At 43.7% G+C, this 27,546-nt stretch overlaps 1 long non-coding RNA gene across 1 annotated transcript in view; it reads right to left on the reverse strand.

Annotated features, from left to right (window-relative positions):
- Window positions 1-27,546, reverse strand: part of LOC149981434 (uncharacterized) — a 74,930-nt gene that overhangs the window by 24,228 nt on the left and 23,156 nt on the right. Inside the window, exons 6-7 of the long non-coding RNA XR_016497624.1 lie at window positions 10,653-10,724; window positions 1,775-1,931 (exon numbers count right to left, since the gene is read on the reverse strand). This is a non-coding gene — a long non-coding RNA (uncharacterized LOC149981434). The remainder of the gene's footprint in view (window positions 1-1,774; window positions 1,932-10,652; window positions 10,725-27,546) is intronic.

Raw genomic sequence — 27,546 nt, forward strand, 5'->3', positions numbered from 1 at the left:
TTGAAACGCTATTAGCGCACACCCAGCTAACTAGCTAGCCATTTCACATCGGTTACACCAGCCATTAGGCTGATAGGCTTGAAGTCATAAACAGCGCTGTGCTTGCGAAGAGCTGCTGGCAAAACGCACGAAAGTGCTGTTTGAATGAATGCTTACGAGCCTGCTGCTGCCTACCATCGCTCAGTCAGACTGCTGACTTAATTATAACATAATAACACACATAAATACGAGCCTTTGGTCATTAATATGGTCGAATCCGGAAACTATAATTTCGAAAACAAAACGTTTATTATTTCAGTGAAATACGGAACCGTTCGGTATTTTATCTAACGGGTGGCATCCTAAGTCTAAATATTCTTGTTACATTGCACAACCTTTAATGTTATGTCATAATTACGTAAAATTCTGGCAAATTAGTTCGCAATGAGCCAGGCTGCCCAAACTGTTGCATATACCCTGACTCTGCGTGCAATGAACGCAAGAGAAATTACACAATTTCACCTGGTTAATATTGCCTGCTAACCTGGATTTCTTTTAGCTAAATATGCAGGCTTAAAAATATATACTTCTGTGTATTGATTTTAAGAAAGGCATTGGTGTTTATGGTTAGGTAGTCGTCCAACGATTGTGCTTTTTTCGCAAATGCGCTTTTGTTAGTTCATCCCCCAGCGTTGCATCGATTATATGCAACGCAGCATACGCTACATAAACAAGCAATATCATCAATCATGTTTAGTTATAACTAGTGATTATGATTGATTGATTGTTTTTTTATAATAAAAGTTTAATGCTAGCTAGCAACTTACCTTGGCTTCAACTGCATTCGCGTAACAGGCAGGGTCCTCGTGGAGTGCAATGAGAGGCAGGTGGTTAGAGCGTTGGACTAGTTAACTGTAAGGTTGCAAGATTGGATCCCCCGAGCGGACAAGGTGAAAATTTGTCGTTCTGCCCCTGAACAAGGCAGTTAACCCACAGTTCCTAGGCCGTCATTGAAAATAAGAATGTGTTCTTAACTGACTTGCCTAGTTAAATAATGGTATAAAAAAATCGGCAAAATCGGCGCCCAAAAATATCGATTTCCAATTGTTATGAAAACTTGAAATCCGCCCTAATTAATCGGCTATTCCGATTAATCGGTCGACCTCTAGTATGTATATGTATGCATTGTGTATGGATATATATATATTTAACCCCCAAAATATATGGGGGATTGGAAATTCAGACAATTACTGTTACGTTCTGACCTTTATTTCCTTTGTTTTGTCATTATTTAGTATGGTCAGGGCGTGAGTTGGGGCGGGCAGTCTATGTTTGTTTTTCTATGATTTGGGTATTTCTATGTTTCGGCCTAGTATGGTTCTCAATCAGAGGCAGGTGTCATTAGTTGTCTCTGATTGAGAATCAGACTTAGGTAGCCTGGGTTTCACTGTGTGTTTGTGGGTGATTGTTCCTGTTTCTGTGTTTGCACCAGATAGGGCTGTTTTAGGTTCTCACGTTTATTGTTTTGTTAGTTTGTTCATGTGTTGAGTCTTTATTAAAGAACCATGAATAGAAACCACGCTGCATTTTGGTCCGCCTCTCCTTCAACTCAAGAAAACCGTTAGAATTACATTGATGGAAGCAACAATCTTTCCACAATATTAAGCTGTTCCACCCCTTAAAAAAAAAGTTTACAAAAAAAATTAAAATCACAAATTAGGAACTTGTAGCATGTCATACCACCACCACCTCAGACTTGGGATGAGCTGGCACAGTGTGTGTTTGTGTGTGTTACCTTTCGTGCTGCGTGGATGTTGAAGAATGGCTTGTTCCTGACACTGAAGGGCTCCTTGGTCTTGTCGATCTGTCCCGTCTTCATCTTCTCCACCCTAAGGGAGATGATCTCTTTCTCTTTTCACAATAGCCGAACATTGAAATCACACTGGCCTACCCTGAAAAGACAAACAGACAAACAAATCAATAATCATCTTTGAGTGTAAGGCTTTGTGTTCCCATAATTTATTTGAGAAGGAATGGATGCAAAACCTGACTTACTAATGCAATGTCAATCAAAGTAAGGCTAATATCTCCCCACAGTTCAATGGTTCATATTCATATTTTCAAATGAAATCCAATCTCTTATCTTCCGCTTGATAGATTGTCTAGATATGACAAGGAGACAAGCTGCCAATCCAGTGCCATGGCAACTGTGTACAGGTCTGAATAATCATGAACTGATGAACTGAATAGAGAGAGAGAGAGAGAGAGAGAGAGAGAGAGAGAGAGAAAATAGGGACAGAGAAAGAGAAAAGACAGCGAGAGAGATAGAGGGGTAAAGGGAGAGAAAGAGAGATATTGTTGAGTTCTCTTGGGGTAGCTAGACCCAGGGTCATCATATCTCTAAGGCAGTTAGAAGCCACAGGCAATGAGCATATATTCAATAAACATTTTAGTGAGGTCACCATGCCAACGGGTCTCGTCTAATGTCCTCCACTCCTGTTTTTCACACAGTTTCTGAGAAAAGGAGCCTTTAGCTTCAGACAGACCACAGCAACATTTTACGTCTCCCAAACCTCAGGGCTCACAAGGGCCACACTCCAGGGTCGTATTCATTAGGTACCAAACGGTCAGTCCATTTTCTTCCGTTTGGTGCCTAATGAATAAGACCCTGAAAACGGGCAGAAACAAGGATGGACTACAAGGCCTAAATTTGCCAAGGAAGGAGCTGGATGTAGCTGAGACAGAAGCAACTTATTAGTAAAACAAACACAGCATCTTAGTGGCTTCATAAAGGCTCTTATCTCAGTTACTGTAATGTCCACGGGAAGTCAAGTTTACATTCAAATTCCAATGCTTAGTTATACATACAGCAAAGGGAATAAAAAACTCTGCAGCAAGAAAATAGCACAGAAAATAATATTCACTAAAGTGAATGAAATAAAATGAGAATAAAGAAATGATGAAGTACTAATAATAGAGCGCCAGAGTGACAATATGGCCTCAGCTAATGGGGATCCTAATACCAATTAGAATTCCTACAGTAGCCTTCCCTTTCCGATGGCAGTCTTGTCTGCTTGGATCTGCTTCATTAAAAAACACCAGCCCCATTGACTCATTAGCAGGAGCGGACCACTGGAGGTGCTGACAGGCAGGCTGAGTGTTAACTGCATTACAGACTATGCACCATCTTCATCATTCACTATCATCATCCTAGTCATCCTCATGTTCTTCGTCATCATAGACTCAGCATTCTACTTTCTATTGACTTCTCATAGGGCCTTGATGTAGCGTAGCCTACATGCAAAAAGCATTGACACTGATTGTGGGTTTTCTGATCTGGCTGCGGTACACTCCGGTAAGCAAAATGAAAGACATGACTGGCTGGCTGACTGCTTCAAGTGTAAATTGCAGTGGAGTAGTTGGAAGGCACTCCTATTGGGTTTATAATTGAGTTTTACACAAGCTATGTATTCCTTGTTATAAACTGGGTGGGTCAAGCCCTGAATGCAGATTGTCTGACAGCCGTGGTGTATCAGAACGTATACCACGAGTATGACAAAACATTTATTTTTACTGCTGTAATTATGTTGGTAACCAGTTTAAGGCACCTCGGGGATTTGTGGTATATGGCCAATATACCACGACTAAGGTCTGTTCTTATGCATGACGCATGGTGGAGTGCCTTGATACAGCCCTTAGCCGTGAAATATTGCCCATATATCAAACCCCTGAGGTGCCTTATTACTATGATAAACTGGTTACCAACATAATTAGAGCAGTAAATGAATTGGATAGTGTATAAATACACCCAGTCACTACAAAGATACAGGTGTCCTTCCTAACTCAGTTGCCGGGGAGGAAGGAAACCGTGAGGCCGATGGTAACTTTAAAACAGTGTTTAATGGCTGTGGTAGCAGAAAAATACTAATACTAACCTAATTGACAGAGTGAAAAGAAGAAAGCCTGTACATAATACTAATATTACAAAGCATGCATCCTGTTTGCAATAAGGCACTAAAGTAATGTGGAAAAACATAACTTTTTTATAATGAATGCAAAGTGTTATGTTTGGGGCAAATCCAATACAACATATCACTGAGTACCACTCCATATTTTCAAGCATAGTGGTGTTTGCATCATGTTACGTGTATGCTTGTAAATTGTTAAGGACTGGGGAGTTTTTCAGGGTAAAAAATAAACGGAATGGAGCTAAGCACATGCAGATCCTAGAGGAAAAACTACTTCAGTCTGCTTTCCACCAGACACTGGGAGAGGAATTCACCTTTCAGCAGGACAATAACCTACAACACAAGGCCACATCTACACTGAAGTTGCTTACCAAGAAGACAGTCAATGGTTGTCTGGGATCCCGAGAGGTGGTCTGAGGCACTGCATCGCAGTGCAGAGGCGTCAACTACAGACCCGGGTTCGATCCCGGGCTGTATTCCAACCGGCGGTGATTGGGAGTCCCATAGGGCGGTGCACAATTGGCCCAGTGGCGTCTGGGTTAGGGGAGGGTTTGGCCAGGGGGCTTTACTTGGCTCATTGCACTCTAGCGACTCTGTGGAAGGCCGGGCGCCTACAGGCTGACCTCGGTCGTCAGGTGAACGGTGTTTCCCCTGACACATTGGTGCGGCTGGCTTCCGGGTTAAGCGGGTGGATGTTTCAGGGGGAGGCAAGATTCGACCTTTGCTTCCGAGCCTGTTGGGGAGTTGCAGCGATGAGACAGGAACGAAATTGGTGAGGAAAAAGGTGGTAAAAACACACAAAAAAAACGTTGTCCATCAATGATCAATAATTTTTTAAAGAACAATGGGCAAAGGTTGTACAATCCAGGTGTGCAAAGCTATTAGTGACTTACCCAGAAAGACTCACAGCTGTATTCGCTGCCAATGGTGATTATAACATGTATTGACTCAGGGGTGTGAATAAATTAGATATTTTTGTATTTCATTTTCAATACATTTGCAAAAATGTAAACAAAAAATATGATTTCACTTTCTCATTATAGAGAATTGTGTGTAGATGGTGCGATTTAAAAAAATATTGAATCCATTTTGAATTCAGGCTGTAACACAACAAATTGTGGAATAGGTCAAGGGGGCAGCAGGTAGCCTAGCGGTTAAGAGGTTGGACCAGTAACCGAAAGGTTGCTGGGTTGAATCCCCGAGCTGACTAGATGAAAAATCTGTCAACGTGCCCTTGAGCAAGGCACTTTGCTCCTGTAAGTTGCTCTGTATAAGAGCGTCTGCTAAGTGACCCAAAAAAGTATCAATGTGTGTATTCTGCACCATTGTGTAAAGGCCATGCCTCTCCTCAAGAGCTTTGTGTGGTATCAAAGAGCATTACAGGAGGATGAAGGTCTTACATGTAAGGCAGGGATTGATGGTACTGGGTTGGATTTGGTCCTACACACTGCATCTTTAACGTGAGCCGAATGTGGTCTAGTTTAGGGTCAGTTCAATACTTTCATGCTGGGAAAACACAGGGGCAATTAAGAATATTTCCTTTACACTTCTGAGAGCTTTATTGTGTGGTATCAAAAGAGCATTACGGGGAGATATATATATATATATATATATATATTTAAAAAAAAAAAAAAAAAGTGATTTAACCTTTATTTAACTAGGCAAGTCAGTTAAGAAAAAAATATTATTTACAACAGCCAAACCCGGACGACGCTGGGACAATTGGGAGTCCCATAGGGTGGAACACAGTCACAGCCAGTTGTGATACAGCCTGGATTCGAACCAGGGTGTCTGTAGTGACGCCTCTAGCACTGAGATGCAGTGCCTTAGACTGCTGCGCCACTCGGGAGCCCGAGTCTTCAACGTAAAGCAGGGGAATCAAGGAGGACCTTATGGTTGTGTGTTGGGTTAGCGATAGTATGCTTTTGGAGCTGACTGTGCTCTATTCGATACTTTGGGTCATTTCAATACTTTTCTGCTTGGAGACTGACCTACCCAAATTAAGAACTGATGGACTGACTGCATTTAGGGCCTCTCGGTGCTAGCAAGAGTCATAGCTGAGGAGCTCATCACTGTGTAGGGACAGAGGACCATCAACAACTGAACCTTCTATAAAGCAGCTCAGGGAATAATATCCCACAGTGCTGCTGTGAGGGCTAATTACAATGCCGTTTGATTCAACTTTAGCGAAAGTGAAGCTCTTCAGAAGCTGTATATTACCTCAGCAGCAGCTTCTGTGACATGGCTCGTCTCCAACTCTTTAATATCCTGTCTGCGTACCAAATGGCACCAGATTCCCTATGTAGTGCACAACATTTAACCAGTTCCCATAGGGCTCCTGTCAAAAGTAGTACACTATATTGGAAATAGGGTGCCATCTGGGATGAAGCCACAACCTGTAAAGACGCCTATGCCTGGTAGGCTCAGCAACGTTGGTTAGGCTTTGTGAGGGCAAATACAATTACTGCTATTTTTAATGGATGATGGGAAGAAGGGATTACGTGAACACACAGTGAGACGAAAAGCGAGAGTATAGTTAATTTATTTTAAGAAGATTTATCAGCTTTGAGTGAGAATTGAATCCAATGTACAGCAACTCAAAGCAGAGCTTCATGTTCCTGGAGCAACAACTGGTATCAAAGCCAACCAGTTTTACACCATCTGTCAGATGCGTCATCAGGCGAGAGAACCAGAAAGACGTGACACAGCTACAAAACAATTATTCTGGGCATGTCAGACTCTCTGCTCAGGTACAGTTCAGAGTTTAGTATACCTGCTATAAGATTTAAAAAATAATAATTTTACCTTTATTTAACTAGGCAAGTCAGTTAAGAACAAATTATTATTTTCAATGATGGCCTAGGAACAGTGGGTTAACTGCCTGTTCAGGGGCAGAACAACAGTTTTGTACCTTGTCAGCTCGGGGATTTGAACTTGCAACCTTCCGGTTACTAGTCCAATGCTCTAACCACTAGGCTACCCTGACGCCCCCAGGTAGCCAAGTGCAAGAAAGACCACCCTTCTCCAACCTTGTTCTTACTTATCCACTTGGTTTTTCCCTCAAAAAATGGTAAATGCAAAGTGGAACCTTTTAAAAGTTTGAAAAGCGCATAAACCTGACCCAGGCAAAGTACAAATCTCTATAGGAGTCGATTATCATAATTAATTTCATGGGACTTTATTTGTATGGACAGAGAAGCCAAAAATTATGCAAGGAAGAGACATGCATGACAAATGCACGACATCAATGCATGACAAATGTATGCGAGATAGAAAATAACCTAATTCAATTTACCCCCCAAAAAACAAAAAACAAATATCGTCTCAGTATTCTGAATTAATTGGAAAAGCTGCATAGAATGAAGCAAGGAAACACGCTTATAATCTCAGGAATGGGTTCATTAATACAGAAATAGTACTATTCAAGCCACAATCCAGAGCATCATATAAGAGCTCTTAGGGGGGTCAACCAAGGATGCTGGAAGGAATCTACAGTACCAGTATTTTTACTATTTTCTACATTTTAGAATATTAGGGAAGACACCAAAACTATGAAATAACATTTAGTAACCAAAAATATTTGAGATTCTTCAAAGTAGCCCCCCTTTGCCTTGATGACAGCTTTGCAAACTCTTGCCATTCTCTAAACCAGCTTCATGAGGTAGTCACCTGGAATGCATTTTAAATTTACAGGTGTGCGTTGTAAAAAGTTAATTTGTGGAATTTCGTTCCTTCTCAATGCGTTTGTTGTCAATCAGTTGTGTTGTGACAAGGTAGGTTTGGTATACAGAAGATAGCCCTATTTGGTAAAAGACCAAGTCCATATTATGGCAAGAACAGCTCAAATAAGCAAAGAGAAACGACAGTCCATCACTACTTAAGAAATGAAGGTCAGTCAATCTGAACATTTTAAAGAACTTCAAATGTTTCTTCAAGTGCAGTCGCAAAAAACCATCACGCTCCATGATGAAACTGGCTCTCATGAGGACCGCCACAGGAAAGGAAGACCCAGAGTTACCTCTGCTGCAGAGGATAAGTTCATTAGAGTTACCAGCCTCAGAAATTGCAGCCCAAATAAATGCTTCATAGAGTTCAAGTAACAGACAGGCATGACAAATGTATGCGAGATGGAAAGAAACCTATTTCAAAAGAAAGGTGTCCATGAGTAGGTGTCCAAACTTTGACTGGTACTGTAGATTCCTTCCTGCATCCTTGGTTGACTTACACCCCCCCGCCACACAGACAAACAGACCCCACCCCCACACAGACAAACAGACAGACAGACCCCCCCCCCCCCCGTATGCTGAGTGGTCGAGCCCTGGCTCTATACCCAGGAGCAGATATCCCATGCCACTTACTGTAGCCACCAGGTGACTGGTGAGGCGGAAGGGACTGGAGGTGACAAGGCTTCACACGCCCACAGACCAGTTACCTTAGCAGGCACGACAGAGTAATGAGTCCTACCGGGTTGCCACGCAACGGGCTCTCGCCGAGCGTTCCCTCAAACACACATGCCTTACAAAATGAGAACATCATTTCATTCTGCCACACCTAATGACACACCTGACTGCAATAGGAACATTAGGGGGATATCTGTGTATAATGTCATTTGCAGAAATGACTTGGCCATTGGCAGTTTAATTTCAAGTCAATGTCTTTCCATTACAAAATCCAAAAAGCAGAAACGGTGATGAAATATATTAAATATGGAGATAAATCTACAGTGACATTGTGTCTTTATCATGACACAGCTCTTGGATTCTCCTGTGGCTGACAGTGAGTGGTATGGTTTAACTCTGGAGCAGACACCGACAGGACTTTTCCAGGAAAACAAAAAAAAAGGCTTATTTCATAACCCCTGGCAACAGCAGAAAATATCATTTTCTCCCCCTTGTCTCCAGGTGGTGATTGAGGTCAAGCAATGTCATGTTTTCGAGAGGCACCTAGTCATAGACAAGGGACCAGCATTGTGGCATCGTGTAGGATGACTGTTGAGGTAATGTACCGTAACAGAGTAATGCAGCATGAAGTGATAATCCATATCAAACAAACTGTAACAGTAGCCAATCGACTCTGTCCTACTGCACACAACTCCAACCTAAGCTTTGTAACCTCATCCTTTCCTTTCAAAGATTACAGCCACATAGGCCCAAATGGATAGATCATTATTACAACCCACTTGTCTTCAAGAACACATCGTCTTCTACAATAATGATCTGACCAAGGAGCAATGATTCTGGCAGCAAAGCAGACAAGCGATTAGAGAATAGTGGCGATTGATTGTGTCTTGACAAAATAAGTTGTGACTGTCTCTGTGTGGAGCCTGGTGCCTAGGCTGGGCTGTCTGACTGGGATGATAGAGCAGGCCAATAATGGGCTGGGTACTGTGGATCAATTGTGCAGCGCTTAATGACGGCTCGGGGAGCGACACAGCGCTGCTAACCTCTGTACCGCCACCGCCCTCCTAGCCCCCACCACTGCCTTCACCAAGACCCTCTACTTCCCTCCCTGTGTGATCCACTGATCGATGGCGGCAGGAGGCGACACACTCCACATAATGGCCTCAATCCATCCTCCTGGAATCCATCCTCCTGGAATCCATCCTTTCTATTATTAGGACAGAACAGGGACTGACAGACTGGCTGGCAGACTGTTTCATGCACGCGCATTCATCTCTGAGCCTGCCTGGTAAAGACCTAGCTAGCCTAGCATTGAGATTGGCATCAGCACTGGCTCTGAGTTCATTAGACATCAGTAGGAATATTATCTGTTAATAGCCTATATGCCATTTCCCCCTGAAATAAACGGCAGCAATCTCACAGCTCAGTGAAAATGTGTGATGTGGATGAAGCCAGGGAATACATAATCAACGTGCGTCCCGAGTAGTACCCTATTCCTTACTGGGACCATAGGGCTCTGGTCAAAGGTAGTGTACTATGTTGGGAATAGGGTACCATTTGGGATTCAGCTTTAGTCTTCTATAACAAATATTCTCTGTACATAGATGTCAGTGGGATTGATCGCCCAGGTAACTAATTAGCAGTAAATTGATAATTAGTTTCAGTTGAGAAGAAGACCATCAAGCTCAATGCTCCTTAGCGGAGTGTCTTCAGTAGTTGGTGTATACAACAGAACTTGTGAAATAGAAAAACAAACATGCGATTTGTGGAAGTTAAACATTCAGAAAGTCTGAGGACTGCAAAACAGGATTGTGGTCCAGCGAGGCTACTCTGAAATGGCTGTGATAGAGATTAGCGATTAGCGATGTTTAGCGATTGGCAGATTGGCTGCTGTGACGTTAGCGCGTGCATCCTGGACAGTGTCCTGGATCTTTACGGTCAGGTTTTACTGAGTCCTGCTGGCTGGCTGGCTGACCAGAGAGTGGAGGGGTCTGGGGAGCAGTCAGATTGAGCTCCGCTCCTCTCCTCCCAGGCAGCATTCATCAGTCTGACACACAGACTAGCTGCCACCATGGACAGTGGCAGGGCTAACAATGTAGATAGAGATATTAACTATTAAACACAGGGGTCAGAGGGGCTGCTGATGGGGCTTTAAGTGTGCCAATAGACCTGGTGTACTGGCTGACCTTGGGCGTACTGACTAAGGCCTGGTATGTCTGGCACCTCGTCAGGGAATGACAGGGGCAACGCATCAGAGGCTACACATTTTCAGCTGACCAGGCACAGCAGGCACGGCACTACTCACGTTGAGTTTAATGATGTCATAGATCAGGTAGTGCGGGACGGGCTGGCCGTTCACCTTGTCGATAATCCTCTCCTGAGGAAACAAGAGACAGAAAGGTGTCCAGAGGGGGTGGTGAGGACATTTTAGACAGACAGAGACACATAGAGAGACAGAGACACAGACAGAAAGACACAGAGAGAGTGACAGACAGAAAGCGACAGACAGACCAGAGCAAGGTGTTGAAGGGAAAACTTTCCCACTCAGACAATAACAGGAGCATCCTGGAAAGTGCCGGTCCAACAGCGGGGGGTAACTAAGCCCTCTCAAAGGGGCCGGCTGCGTCTCCTGAGGAGTGCGTACGGCAGCCTGCGGCACATACCAGGAAGTACCGGGGAGAGGAACAGCAAATGGCAGGCAGCGGCAGAAATAGATTTAAACATTCATTATTCAACAGCGTGGAGTTGAGAATCAGGTACATCAGAGCTGGGGAGAGGCCCAACTGACACATGACTGAGTTTACAGTGATGTCATGCAACTAGGTGGTGCAGGGAGAGAAAGAGAGGACGAGAGAGTATGAATTATACAGTACACACCACCATTCTGACACATTTAAATAGGAACATTGAGGGAAATACTGCAATACTAATATGACATTACACTCTAGTTTGTCCTTTTAAGGGATTTTACTCATCAACTATTTACTCAAATGTGAGTGTATAATCGCAGGCAAATATAAGACAACACTTACTCAAATGATGACACTACAGCAGTGAACTACAGGGCAATCAGCTAGCTTTGATTCTCACTGACATTGGACAAGTTGTTGTGAATTTCTCTGGGGGAGATGAAGACAGTTCTGTAGACATGAGTTGACATACAACACATTGAGACACGAAGCCTATCCCCCCCTCTTTTACGCTGCTGCTACTCTGTTTATCATCTATGCAGTCACTTGAACTCTACCTACATGTACATATTACCTCAACTAACCTGTGCCCCCGCTGCTATTTTACTGCTGCTCTTTAATTATTTGTTATTATTATTTAAATGTATCTATTTGTTTTTACCTAACACCTATTTTTCTTAAAACTGCAATGTTAGTTAAGGGCTTGTAAAGTAAGCACCATCACTGTCAGGTGTTGTATTCGGCGCATGAGACAGATACAATTTGATGATTGCAAAGTTAAACAAACCATACAACTCTATGAAGAAAGACCACTGTTAACAAAACCTTTTTTAACTCAAACCTTTGGCCGTAGTTTACCCAGGCCTGAACTGTCACATCTGCAGTGTCCGCTGCTTCCAAAGCCTCCTAATGTGTACCCTGCACAAAGACACCAAACCCACCAGCTCAATCAGTAACACCAAATTACTAAGAGGAAAAATACACCTGCTTAGCACAAGACTGCTCAGAGCAGAATAATCATCTGAGGAAAAGAGATTGATGGCTAAGCAAACTCACCTCCCACATAACTGGGCTGCTGTACAGAATGCAGGGCTGTGTACCCAGGCATGAAGCATAAAGACAGCTAGCTTCTTCTCTCCTCGGTTCCCTTTAGGGACGGTGATAAGTGACTGGTGTCTTGCTGTTTGGGGAGCGCTGGGACCTAGTAAAGAGCACTATATATGGAACAGGGTGCCATTTCAGATGCCGCCTAGGTCACCTCACCCAGGTCCCAGCACAAGAGAGAGATGGGACAGAAATCCCAGGAAAGTATAAAGACAGGGTGGCATGCCTCGAATTTACTTGCGGCCTTGGCAGCCATGCACATTGATGCCCCCTTGTGTGGCCAGAATGCCCCTAAAAAAAATCCTTTGTGCCCTTGGGCTGGACATAATAATTATAATTCCCTTCTCCCGGCTGCCAATCGCACCTCCTCGAAGCACCTTTTACTCACATGGCTCTCTCAGATATATCAATTCTTATTAGCCAATGCCTGTCATGTGACCGGGTTTTTCTCACAAGAATCGCAGCTCCGAAGAAGGCTACAAGAAAAGACAGACACGTCGGGGATGCAACGGCGCGTGTTCTTGTCAAAATCTGAGGTGCATATTGAAGATGTTAGAGGAACTGTCCACATTTTGGTTTATAGCCTTGGTGCCCTGGCAGATTGGGCACCTCTTGAAGGCCTGAGGGGCAAGACATTCGTAGCGAGCGAGAGAGAGAGACACAGACAGACAGAAAAGAGAGAGAGAAAGACAGACAAAGACAGAGAGGGGAGAGAGAGAGTGTAGCAAATCAGATACATATTGAATGCAGTAGATCGATTGCATGAAATCTAACTTCAAAGTTTCACTCCAACTGAAATTGACTTGCATATTACATGGATATAATCATATTCAAACAGGTGCTTCATAATTACTCAGAGCCACAGATTAAATCCAAACATGGTTGGGTTAATAAAGTATCTGGGGAACAAAACTGCATCAAACTCCAGACACTGAACTCACCTCAACCTCTACCTACAGAAACAACCACATTATATTCTACAGCACGAAGACACTTTCAAACCAATTCTCTCCTCTACTGACACAACTGGATGACAAAAAAAGACAGACTGATATCTTGTGATGTTATTTACATCCTAAAGCCGCTCTACTTCAATGCAAATGTGCCAGCCTGCAGTTAGAGACAGCCATATCTTCAAATAGCATGATGTGCTGCTACGTTCACCGGCAGCGACGAGGTAGGCGAGTTGTTTCACTCATTGAGGAAGTTTTTGCACTAATCCTGAATTAGTTCTCAGGCTTTTGCAGGTGAGATACGGGACTTAGTTTGCATTAAGAAATGCGCTGCCCTTTCCTTGGCCTCGGGAAGATCACATAAGCCTGCAGTACAAAGACAGTCCTTCTGGATGCATATTAACGTTTGATTATGAGGAACTTTGAGAAAGCTCTGACTGCATCTACAGTACAGGACTGGAGGCAAAGCCATGAAGACAATGTTGATCCAGTCTTCCAAGAGGAGTGGTGTTAGGCCTTAATACACTCTTAGGCACTACTTTGACTCTTATCATTATTCAATGCCCCTGTCCCAGTGAAACACATCAGATCTAATCCTACTGCCGAGGACCTTCGTTTCATTACAATATTGTCATGCAATAGAGAGGCGTGTAAAACAGGATATTGCTGAAAGTCAAGTTAATCTGGGTTCTCTAAGACGTTCCATTAACATGGATGGTGGTGGAGAGAGAACTGTGGGAGCATGGTGGGGCAGACTGCAGACCCCAACTGTTAAGTATCCCACAGCCTGCCACGCCACCTCCGTTCTTACTGCCTGATCCCTCCATCAGATTTCCATGCCTTCAATAGCATGCAAAGAACAAAGAGCAAAGAGCAAACAAAAGCTGTCATGCCAACTGCTCCTCTGTTTCAGTAAATTAATAAACAATCTAAGTCAACATGAAAACTGTTTTGATTAAGAGGAGTAAAGTCAACCCATGAAAGTCAACAACAGGAGAGCTGAGAGGATAGGATCAAACAAAAATCGCGGACACACACTTCCTGCTTACAATCAACACAAACAAAAACTGGCTCAGCAATGTGCAATTACATGGCAGAGTTGATCAATCCAATTATATGCTTCCAGTAGGCTGACCGGCAGCAGTTCTCTCTCCATCAACAAATGCCAAGTGAAGCAGGATGTTTTAATGAGCAACACAGTATCGGTTAGCGTTTTATTCCTAAAGGTTAAGTAGCCTAATCAACGCATCCTAAAACAGTGGCAAATGAGCTTGCACCCCATTACACCACTTTATAACATTAGTGCAATCATGTTGCGCTAACTGCACCAAGCTTTTTCTGCAAACTTCTAAATGAATACAAAGGCGGGCCGTGCCTGGCCTGTTGGATGGCGAAGAGAACCCCTTCTAAAAATGCAGTGACAGATGTACAGCTCTCCAAAGGAGAGGAGACTGGCGACAGATGTACAGCTCCCCAGGGGAGAGGGGACTGGTGACAGATGTACAGCTCACCAGGGGAGAGGAGACTGGTGACAGATGTACAGCTCACCAGGGGAGAGGAGACTGGTGACAGATGTACAGCTCCCCAGGGGAGAGGGGACTGGTGACATATGTACAACTCTCCAGGGGAGAGGAGACTGGTGACAGATGTACAGCTCTCCAGAGGAGAGGGGACTGGTGACAAATGTACAGCTCTCCAGGGGAGAGGGGACTGGTGACAGATGTACAGCTCTCCAGAGGAGAAGGGACTGGTGACAGATGTACAGCTCTCCAGGGGAGAGGGGACTGGTGACAGATGTACAGCTCTCCAGAGGAGAAGGGACTGGTGACAGATGTATAGCTCCCCAGAGGAGAAGGGACTGGTGACAGATGTATAGCTCCCCAGAGGAGAGGGGACTGGTGACAGATGTACAGCTCTCCAGAGGAGAGGGGACTGGTGACAGAGATGGATGGCAGATCACTGCCAACTTTACTGCATTTTCTACAGTGTGAGCAGCAGTAAGAACAAAAAAAAGCCTTAATCATATATGGATTAGACCTAATTAATTTGCCATCTATACCAGCTGGTTCAGAGAGCTCTGGAAGGCATCCAGGTCCCTGAGTTGTGTGGAATACAAAAGTGTTTGTCCCAAATGGCACCCTATTCCCTAATCTACTAAATAGGCGAAAGGGTGCATTTGGAATGCAGACAATATGAAACAGGCCTAGAGAGAAAACCCATGAGAGAGCCTCTCAGTCATTGAAGATGGTCATGCACTCTCATAGCCAACCAAGACCTCCAAAGAGCTGGATACGACACCTCCACTTCTGACCTGCTACAGGATTACGAGCAGGGCCATGAAAGACTCCTGGTCCCAATTACGAGATACAATAGCGTGGCGTTAAAGTAAGAGGCATATAATCTTCCAGTGTCTGCTGGGGCTATACTAGTCCATAGAGAGAATGTTCGTTGAGCTCCTTATCCCTGATGACTGAGGAGTGGTGGGCCACATCTGCCTTCCCTTGTGCTCTTCTGCTCCTATAGGCTCTGTTCTGGAAGAACCACTGACTTCCTGCACCTGCTCTGCTGCTACTCTGACAAAAACGCAGGAGTCTGGACAACAGCATCCCTGGTGTCCCATTAGCAGTGCTCTCTTTAAAACTCTTACACTCAGACACACATTAATCATGATCAGTCATCCTCCTATCTAGTTATTTTATTCTACCCTTCGTTCCCATTTTCAACAATTCCCTTCCGGTCTAATTCAATTTCATGCAAGTGTTCATCAGGTATAATTCCATGATGTCAAATCTGAAAGACTCACTGACAAAATAAAGGCAACGGCTTCGGCATTGTATGTGGGTTCTGAACAGCAGTATGCTGTTGAACAGTGCCTGTGGATGCCATGTGCACATGATTACCACAAGGCCCTCAGCCTTGAGTAGAGTGTAGGCTATAGCCCTTCTCATCCACACATAATCAACAAAAAAGCTAACCATTTCTAGCTTAATGGAGGGCTTTTAAAATACAGTGGGGGCCAGGCACTGACGTATAGTCTCATCGTCACTTTTATATCGAAACGGTTCAAGGTGGACCTGGCCACTTGAAGCTGTACTCGTCCTTCATACCTCTCCTCCACTGGAGGGGATCAATACAGGGAGGTGAGATTGACTCTGTTCTCTAGGGCAAATGGCACCATTTTCCCTATATAGTGCACTACATAGGGAATAGTGCAGTGCAGTAGACAACGGCAGTAGGTGTCACACTGACTTGGGAGAAGCTTTTATTTCTGGAGGCAGATTTCTTGTAGAAAATGCCAGTGAATGGTCTTTGAACAGCAGTAGGGGGCTTCAAAGGGCGCTTCAAAGACTCCTGCCACTTGTTGGGCCCAAAGGCCCCAACACCTTTTACTTCACACCTCAGTGCTAATTGAAGCTGTATCTGGCCTGTCCTCGTAAGCCTGGCACCTCAGTTCCAGGTTGGATGGTGTCCTCAGGTCTCTGCTGATTGTTTCCTAGAGCACCCTCCGTATAGCTTGGAAAAAGGAAACCTTGGTAGCTGTAATCTCTCCGGCTTGGTTTCCACCTGGCGATCTGTTCACCTTTTTGCCCTGGCCTGTCTCCCCCATCACTGCAACCTTAAAGGTCCTCAATGATGTCACCATTGCCCTTGATTCTAAGCAATATTGTGCTGCTATTTTTATTGACTTGGCCAAAGCTTTTGATACGGTAGACCATTCCATTCTTGTGGGCCGGCTAAGGAGTATTGGTGTCTCTGAGGGGTGTTTGGCCTGGTTTGCTAACTACCACTCTCAAAGAGTGCAGTGTATAAAGTAAAAAAATCTGCTATCTCAGCCACTGCCTGTCACCAAGAGAGTACCCCAAGGCTCAATCCTAGGCCCCACACTCAATTTAAATCAACATAGCTCAGGTAGTAGGAATCTCTCTCGTCCATTTATATGCAGAAGATACAGTCTTAAACTCAGCTGGCCCCTCCCCGGATTTTGTGTTAAATGGTCTACAACAAAGCTTTCTTAGTGTCCAACAATCTTTCTCTACCCTTAACCTTGTTCTGAACACTTCCAAAACAAAGGTAATGTGGTTTGGTAAGAAAAATGCCCCTCTCCCCACCAGTGTGATTCCTACAACTGAGGTTTTAGAGCTTGAGGTAGTCACCTCATACAAGAACTTGGGAGTATGGCTAGACGGTACACTGTCCTTCTCTCAGCATATATCATATAGCTAACTTTAGCTGCAGGCTAAAGTTAAATCGAGACTTGGATTCCTCTATCGTAATAGCTCCTCTTTCACCCCAGCTGCCAAACTAACTCTGATTCAGATGACCATCCTACCCATGTTACATTCCGGAGAGGTAATTTATAGATCGGCAGGTAAGGGTGCTCTCGAGTGGCAAGATGTTCTTTACTATTCAGCCATCCGATTTGCCACCAATGCTCCTTAAAGGACACATCGCTGCACTCTATACTCCTCTGTAAACTGGTCATCTCTGTATACCCGTCGCAAAACCCACTGATTGATGCTTATTTATAAAACCCTCTTAGGCCTCAATCACCCTTTTGAGAGATATACTGCAGCCCTCATCCTCCACATACAACACCCATTCTGCCAGTCACATTCTGTTAAAGCACACACATGCCTGGGTCGCACCTCTTTTCAGTTCGCTGCAGCTAGCGACTGGAACGAGATGCAACAAACACTCAAACTGGACAGTTTTATCTCAATCTCTTCATTAAAAGACTCAATCATGAACACTCTTACTGACAGTTGCTTTGCTGCTTTGTGTGATGTATATTGTTGTCTCTACCTTCTTGCCCTTTGTGCTGTTGTCTGTGCCCAATAATGTTTGTACCATGTTTTGTGCTGCTACCATGTTGTGTTGCTACCATACGTTGCTGCCTTGCTATGTTGTTGTGTTCGGTCTCTCTTCATGTAGTGTTGTGATGTGCGTTTTGTCCTAAATGTATATATTTTAAATTTTTAATCCCAGCCCCCGTCCCTGCAGGAGGCCTTTTGGTAGGCCGTCATTGTAAATTAGAATTTGTTAACTGCATTGCCTAGTTACATAAAAGGTTAAATAAAAAGATATACAAGTAAATAAATGTGTATGCGACCAATAAAATATGACTTGCTTTGATTTGAGACAGTGATTGGCAGGAAATTGAAGCAGATGGGAGGATATTTAATTAATGATAGTGGTGGATGATTTGTTCTGAAATGGTTTCCGAGCTCACAATGACTGTACTGAATGTGTTTCAGAGAGCTTGTAAACAACTGCTGATGTGACAAGGGTGAATTGAAAATGATCCATTCGATTACAATGCAGCACTGCCTGGCCTTGCATACAATGGATTCAGCAAACATGAAGTTTGAGGAGACGAGGCAATATCTTCACTCCTGCAGAAGGACAATTTCAAACCACACCACTCCCATCTCCTTCCTAAAATTGGGCCAATGTTCCTAGAAGAACAACAAAAGACGAGTGTCATTATATTTTGGAAGGAAAGTGGACAGATGTGTCACCCACTGAGAAGACAACAGTTATTGCAAAAGGCTAAAGTGGTCCCCCTGTCATCTAATTGACCAATTAGCCATGTCTCTGCTGTCAAGTGCCTTATGTAGTGAGTCTGGAGAAGCAGTCACTGCAGCCTAACTCTCTAAAGGGCCCTTCCTCATCAGTCAAGGATCCTAAGCCACATTTCCCTCCCACTCTCGCTCCCTTTCAAGGCATCATCATGAAGCTGTATACCCGGTGCCAAAATATAATGGATCCCAAAAATGTAGGCCCTACTACAATTCAAAATACCCTTTTATTCATACTGGCAGAAATCCCTCTCCACCTGCTGTTCTCCACCCCCCTCCTCCCATGCAGTTCTGTAAGGCTCTGATTCCCCCTCATCTACCAGCCCTGATCCTAATGATGCACAGAGGCCATTGTGTTGGCTCCTAGCAGTGGTGCCCAGAGGCCTGAGTGACAGCAGCTCCACCCCCCTCGGGGACCCTCAGATCAGATCCAGCAGCTTTGCACATCATTAGTGAGCAGCAGAGTCCACTGGCAGGAAGGGCAGGGCAAGGCTGCCACTCAAACAACCCTAATATCCCCAGTGGTAGAGGAGTGTGGGCCTATTTCTCCTATTTGACACCACAGTGAGAAAGATTATTTTACATAAATAATTGGGAGGTGTACGATCAAGCGTTGCCATATTGTACGACACTTGTGCTGATTTCCTCTTTACACTCTCAGAGCCAGTGACATACTCAACATAAACTAGTAATACTGAATAGGTAGAAGGGAGCCATGACCTCTGATGAACACATATTATGGTTTTCAGTACACATAATGGATTTACAATCTATGAAAGGGTTTCAGTATTGGGCAACAGCCTCTAAGAGTGTTGTAACGTTAGATCAAATTCAACAGAAATTAGCATTTTTAATATAAGGACTCGTACTGTATATTGATCTGGGTTTGGGCTGTGTGGACTGACTTGTGTGCAATAAAATCATCTCCAGAAAATCTGACAGATCAACACAGAGAGAGAACATAATAACTGGCAATATTAGATCAACAGCCTGTGTCTCGGTCTCCTTTAATAGCCAGGAGATACAATCTAATCTAACACTTCTTACACCATCAGTCCTATTGATTACTCCTTTTGAGAAAATGACTGCAACTAGGCTACACAAGGGAAGGGGGTGAGAGGAGGAGGGAGGAGGAGAAATTAGGAATTAAGCGCTTGCCCACTGTTGGTCTGAGATAAGGGAGTGTCTAGAGCAGTGGTTCTCAATCCTGGCCCTGGGGACCCAAAGGGGTGCGCATTTTAGTTTTTGCCCTAGCACTACACACCTGATTCAAATCATCAAAGCCTGATGAGTTTATTTGAATCAGGTGTGCAGTGCTAGGGCCAGGATTGAGAACCGCTGGTCTAGAGGCCCAGGGACCAGTGTCGGTCTTCCTCCTTAACCCATGGATCAGGACCTGGATCAAGACCCTTACGTCCCAAATGGGCACATTCCATTTATAGTGCACAACTTCTAACCAGGGCCCGTAGGAATAGAGTGCCATTTGGGACGTATAACTACTCAGTCCCCCTCCTAACCCCTCAGCCCCCCTCCTACTCACCTCAGCCACCCCAATGACTGGCAGCCAGCTCTCTCTCTCTCCATGGAGGGAAGCAGCAGACTGTCACACAGATCGAACCACCAACTCCCTTCCTTCAGTCCAGAGAGGACTGATTGTATCACTTTTTCAGACTGGTGAAGTGTGAGTGGAGTGCACACTGTTTGGAGACTGTTGAAATATTTGTAAGCAGCAAAAATTGAAACAATGCTAGAAAATTAAATGTCTTATGCTCACTGAGGTTACTAGGGTGAGTGACTGGAGAGATGTGGAATAAACAAGAGGTTTTTTGTGTGAGTCACTTCAATAAGATGGAGAGAAAAAAACCAAGTCATGCTTACTTTGAACTGACAGTGTGTGCGTGTGTTTACTGTTGACTACCCAGAAAACCCATGGGAATATGTGCAGAGCCAATCTTGCCGGACCACCTTGAGTGCAGACACATTGCCAATTGAAGACTCCCAATCCAGCAGTTAAAACGATAAGCGTCAGGAATTCTCGACATAATCCGCAAGGTTGAATTAAGATCAAACTGCACAACGGCAATCAATCAGCAAGTCTCCCTTCCTGAAATAAATGCGCCAGAATCCTTGAAATTCCTATAAATCTCATCACCAAGGCATGACAATTTCACAGCTCTTAATTGCTTCTAGCATTGAAGGCTCATATTTCAGAAATGTGAACACTTATTATCCCTGTTCCTGAGATCAGGGTTGCCAGTTGAACAAACATGTCCAGATAAAATTATCTCTCAAAACCCACCAACAAGGTCTGAAAACTATATTTATTTTTTGCTGCAGCAAGAGAGGAGTTGCCACATTTATCCAATAAACCCTTTTTCTATAATATTATCAAGCGAATTAAGGAACATCAACGTAACTTGTAACAATATAATGCTAAAAATGTGGTTTTCCATCAATATAATAATTGAGAGAAAGGAATTTCTATATGTTGCAAGAGAAATTATAATTTGTCCTTATTTAAACTCGCCAGATAATTTTCCATCAACGGATGTCGATTTAACTCTTGACTGTTGTGACTGTAAATAAATCCCTTTTGCACATGTGCAGAAGAAAATCCGATAGGAGAGTTTGAGTGACAAAGGTTGGACAGAGGATCTCGAAATCTCTGCGCAAGAAACTTGGACGACCTTCAAAAACCAATGTTAGGCTATTTTCTGGCAACTGTGCCTTATTATGTGCCAGATGTTATGACTACAAACTGTTATAAATGGCCTATTTGCAAGATTGACATGTCATTTCAATAGGCATAGGCTACTGACTAATATCTGGGTTTATGATTGTAATTCACTTTGCCATGGTTTGCTGAGCTAGATGCAGGAAGCCTATAGCCCCTGATATGCCTGCATCTAATTTAAGAGCCTTCAGTAGCCTAGGCAAGATGTGTTGCAAGATGCAAGCTGAATGGTTTAGCAGCTTGCTTAGTTCAAATTGACAGACATTTATTTTTTATTTATTTCACCTTTATTTAACCAGGTAGGCAAGTTGAGAACAAGTTCTCATTTACAATTGCGACCTGGCCAAAATAAAGAAAGCAGTTCGAAAGATACAACGACACAGAGTTACACATGGAGTAAAACAAACATACAGTCAATAATACAGTATAAACAAGTCTATATACGATGTGAGCAAATGAGGTGAGAAGGGAGGTAAAGGCAAAAAAGGCCATGGTGGCTAAGTAAATACAATATAGCAAGTAAAACACTGGAATGGTAGTTTTGCAATGGAAGAATGTGCAAAGTAGAAATAAAAATAATGGGGTGCAAAGGAGCAAAATAAATTAATTAATTAAATACAGTAGGGAAAGAGGTAGTTGTTTGGGCTAAATTATAGGTGGGCTATGTACAGGTGCAGTAAGCTGTGAGCTGCTCTGACAGTTGGTGCTTAAAGTTAGTGAGGGAGATAGGTGTTTCCAGTTTCAGAGATTTTTGTAGTTCGTTCCAGTCATTGGCAGTAGAGAACTGGAAGGAGAGGCGGCCAAAGAAAGAATTGGTTTTGGGGGTGACTAGAGAGATATACAGTGCCTTGCGAAAGTATTCGGCCCCCTTGAACTTTGCGACCTTTTGCCACATTTCAGGCTTCAAACATAAAGATATAAAACTGTATTTTTTTGTGAAGAATCAACAACAAGTGGGACACAATCATGAAGTGGAACGACATTTATTGGATATTTCAAACTTTTTTAACAACTGAAAAATTGGGCGTGCAAAATTATTCAGCCCCCTTAAGTTTTCTTCCAGAATGGTCCTGTATTTGGCTCCATCCATCTTCCCATCAATTTTAACCATCTTCCCTGTCCCTGCTGAAGAAAAGCAGGCCCAAACCATGATGCTGACACCACCATGTTTGGCAGTGGGGATGGTGTGTTCAGGGTGATGAGCTGTGTTGCTTTTACGCCAAACATAACGTTTTGCATTGTTGCCAAAAAGTTCAATTTTGGTTTCATCTGACCAGAGCACCTTCTTCCACATGTTTGGTGTGTCTCCCAGGTGGCTTGTGGCAAACTTTAAACGACACTTTTTATGGATATCTTTAAGAAATGGCTTTCTTCTTGCCACTCTTCCATAAAGGCCAGATTTGTGCAATATACGACTGATTGTTGTCCTATGGACAGAGTCTCCCACCTCAGCTGTAGATCTCTGCAGTTCATCCAGAGTGATCATGGGCCTCTTGGCTGCATCTCTGATCAGTCTTCTCCTTGTATGAGCTGAAAGTTTAGAGGGACGGCCAGGTCTTGGTAGATTCGCAGTGGTCTGATACTCCTTCCATTTCAATATTATCGCTTGCACAGTGCTCCTTGGGATGTTTAAAGCTTGGGAAATCTTTTTGTATCCAAATCCGGCTTTAAACTTCTTCACAACAGTATCTCGGACCTGCCTGGTGTGTTCCTTGTTCTTCATGATGCTCTCTGCGCTTTTAACGGACCTCTGAGACTATCACAGTGCAGGTGCATTTATACGGAGACTTGATTACACACAGGTGGATTGTATTAATCATCATTAGTCATTTAGGTCAACATTGGATCATTCCAAAGTAAAGGGGCTGAATAATTTTGCACGCCCAATTTTTCAGTTTTTGATTTGTTAAAAAAGTTTGAAATATCCAATAAATGTCGTTCCACTTCATGATTGTGTCCCACTTGTTGTTGATTCTTCACAAAAAAATACAGTTTTATATTTTTATGTTTGAAGCCTGAAATGTGGCAAAAGGTCGCAAAGTTCAAGGGGGCCGAATACTTTCGCAAGGCACTGTACCTGCTGGAGCGTGTGCTACAGGTGGGAGTTGCTATGGTGACAAGCAAGCTGAGATAAGGGGGGACTTTACCTTGCAGGGTCTTGTAGATGACATGGAGCCAGTGGGTTTGGCGACGAGTATGAAGCGAGGGCCAGCCAACGAGAGCGTACAGGTCGCAATGGTGGGTATATGGGGCTTTGGTGACAAAACGGATTGCACTGTGATAGACTGCATCCAATTTGTTGAGTAGGGTATTGGAGGCTATTTTGTAAATGACATCGCCAAAGTCGAGGATTGGTAGGATGGTCAGTTTTACAAGGGTATGTTTGGCAGCATGAGTGAAGGATGCTTTGTTGCGAAATAGGAAGCCAATTCTAGATTTAACTTTGGATTGGAGATGTTTGATATGGGTCTGGAAGGAGAGTTTACAGTCTAACCAGACACCTAAGTATTTGTAGTTGTCCACATATTCTAAGTCAGAGCCGTCCAGAGTAGTGATGTTGGACAGGCGGGTAGGTGCAGGTAGCGATCGGTTGAAGAGCATGCATTTAGTTTTACTTGTATTTAAGAGCAATTGGAGGCCACGGAAGGAGAGTTGTATGGCATTGAAGCTTGCCTGGAGGGTTGTTAACACAGTGTCCAAAGAAGGGCTAGAAATATACAGTCTGCGTAGAGGTGGATCAGAGACTCACCAGCAGCAAGAGCGACCTCATTGATGTATACAGAGAAGAGAGTCGGTCCAAGAATTGAACCCTGTGGCACCCCCATAGAGACTGCCAGAGGTCCGGACAGCAGACCCTCCGATTTGACACACTGAACTCTATCAGAGAAGTAGTTGGAGAACCAGGCGAGGCAATCATTTGAGAAACCAAGACTGTCGAGTCTGCCGATGAGGATGTGGTGACTGACAGAGTCGAAAGCCTTGGCCAGATCAATGAATACGGCTGCACAGTAATGTTTCTTATCGATGGCGGTTAAGATATCGTTTAGGACCTTGAGCGTGGCTGAGGTGCACCCATGACCAGCTCTGAAACCAGATTGCATAGCAGAGAAGGTATGGTGAGATTCGAAATGGTCGGTAATCTGTTTGTTGACTTGGCTTTCGAAGACCTTCGAAAGGCATGGTAGGATAGATATAGGTCTGTAGCAGTTTGGGTCAAGAGTGTCCCCCCCCTTTGAAGAGGGGGATGACCGCAGCTGCTTTCCAATCTTTGGGAATCTCAGACGACACGAAAGAGAGGTTGAACAGGTTAGTAATAGGGGTGGCAACAATTTCGGCAGATAATTTTAGAAAGAAATGGTCCAGATTGTCTAGCCCGGCTGATTTGTAGGGGTCCAGATTTTGCAGCTCTTTCAGAACATCAGCTGAACGGATTTGGGAGAAGGAGAAATGGGGAAGGCTTGGGCGAGTTGCTGTTGGGGGTGCAGTGCTGTTGACCCGGGTAGGAGTAGCCAGGTGGAAAGCATGGCCAGCCGTAGAAAAATGCTTATTGAAATTCTCAATTATGGTGGATTTATCAGTGGTGACAGTGTTTCCTATCTTCAGTGCAGTGGGCAGCTGGGAGGAGGTGTTCTTATTCTCCATGGACTTTACAGTGTCCCAGAACTTTTTTGAGTAAGTGTTGCAGGAAGCAAATTTCTGCTTGAAAAAGCTAGCCTTGGCTTTTCTAACTGCCTGTGTATAATGGTTTCTAGCTTCCCTGAACAGCTGCATTTCGCGGGGGCTGTTCGATGCTAATGCAGAACGCCATAGGATGTTTTTGTGTTGGTTAAGGGCAGTCAGGTATGCAACATGTATAGCGAGGTGATTGAGATAAGAAGTGCTCATTTCCCCAATAGCTTGCTCTAATGGGCTACTGAGGATGGGGTCGTAATTTCAAATCACTGAATTAAATATCAATAATATGAACTGAATTTGCTTGTCAACAAATGGCCAGTGTTTTTTCCCCCCCATAAAAGTGGTTCCATCCGGTTTTCCCTCCCCACTCACTCACTCACTCATTCAATCAGCCTGCCTCACTGCAGGTCACAGTGAAACCGTTTTTTTCCAATCCCATGACGGCAGAGTTGTAATTTAGAAGTAGCTCAAAAACTCACAATTCGCGACTAATACATTCACCAGCAACATCGTTTTCAAAGTAGCCCAGTTTGGTGAGAAACTGGCAGACATGGCAACCCTGCCTGGGATTAATTACGGCCAACGTCATAGGACAGGTGCATATGCTGCTTCACGTACACCACAACTACATAAATTGACCCGGCATCCGTCCACCACCTTAACCCTAATGAGGTTGAATCCCAAATAGCACCCTACGCGTTATGGTTCACTACTTTGACCAGGGGCCATAGGGTAGCGCACTATGTAGGGAATAGGGTGTCATTTGGGATGCATACTGAGACTTATCTGAGGTGCTTTTCAGGCTTTCTGTAGCTGAACATCACCACCATTCAGAGAGGATGTTTAAGCAGGCCCAGGGAGGAGAGGGTTGTATTGTAGCTGAATGTCACCACCATTCAGAGAGGATGTTTGAGCAGGTCCAGGGAGGACAGGGTTGTAATTGTTTTTATCATCAATGATCTTTATTCAGCACCTGCCTGTTAATTGTGTCTTACAGACACACACAATTCACATATTGAACTTTGGCTCTTGGCTAAACAGGCAAACATCTGGGGGTCCTGTGTGCCTTAGTTGGTAGAGATTGGCACTTCAAAAGTCAAGGTTGTAGGGTAACCAATATGAAAATGTATGTAAGACCTAAAGGTATGCTAAACAGCATATATAATTATATATTAAAACTGTATGAGATGAAATAACAACCAAGCAGAGAAAAAGCAGCACAGCATTTCTGAAATAAATATTGCTCTTCTCTGACAACCTCCTCTCACATTCATAGAAAAGACCTTGACACAAATGGAGGTTGTACATCTGCTAGCCACATGCATGGCCCTGAACACGTTGTGCTATTACCACTCAGTGAGCTTTCAAAAAATATTTTTCATCTCCACCAACAATAGAAGAACCAAGCCCTGTTGTTGGTGTACTGATAAAGGGCTCAATCTCCTCCAGCAATAGATCCAACAACAAATAAATCAACATCAGTTTGACTGACTGACTTGCATATATTCAATGTCTTGCATCCATTTCCCTTCCATTCCTTATTTTGCTTCCCTTCCAACTGGGAAACTACGACTGGGCCCTCCTCATGATGCTACTCAGTCGTGCATGAATGCACAAGCACGACTCACTCCCGATTTATATTTTTAAAAAGAGCATCAATGAGAGCATTTACCATGGCTTCAACCCACAAGGGCTCATTTATAATGCACTTTGTAGTGCAGGCCAGGGGAAAAAGATAGGCAAAAAAACATTGAGCTGGCTTGTTTCATCTCCTATACAATAAAGTGATTTTCAGATGCACTAAAGATGGAGGAATGCTGTAAGAAGTGGTTGGAGGAAAGGCCATGGGCAGGAAGGTAGTGATTCCCCCACAGGCGAGCCGTTGCAAATTGAAGGTGGCCTGGTTGGGCTCTCAGGAGATAATGAGCAGCTCTCATTCATCTCAACACAAGGGCTGTGTCCCAGATGGCATCTTATTCCATTTAGTACCCTTTTGACCATAGCCCTATTACTTACAGCACACAGTGCATTCAGAAAGTATTCAGACCCCTTGACTTTTCCACATTTTCAAAAATGGATTAAATCAACTTTTTTCCTTCAATTTACACATCATAACCCATAATGACAAAGCAAAAACAGCTTTTTAGAAATGTTTGCACATTTATATAACATAAAAAAACTGAAATATCACATTTACATAAGTATTCAAACCCTTTACTCAGTACTTTGTTGAAGCACCTTTCGCGCACCTTACTTTGTTGAAGCACCTTTGTTGAAGCACCTTTTTACTCAGCCTAGAGTCTTCTTGGGTATGACGCTACAAACTTGGCACACCTGCATTTGGGAAGTTTCTCCCATTCTTCTCTGCAGATCCTCTCAAACTCTGTCAGGTTGGATGGGGAGCGTTGCAGCACAGCTATTTTCAGGTCTCTCAGAGATGTTCGATCGGGTTCAAGTCCAGGCT

This window comes from Oncorhynchus mykiss, chromosome 8 (assembly GCF_057628025.1).
Source record: "Oncorhynchus mykiss isolate SJ-2025 chromosome 8, ASM5762802v1, whole genome shotgun sequence".
In the NCBI taxonomy this organism is placed as follows: Eukaryota; Metazoa; Chordata; class Actinopteri; order Salmoniformes; family Salmonidae; genus Oncorhynchus; species Oncorhynchus mykiss.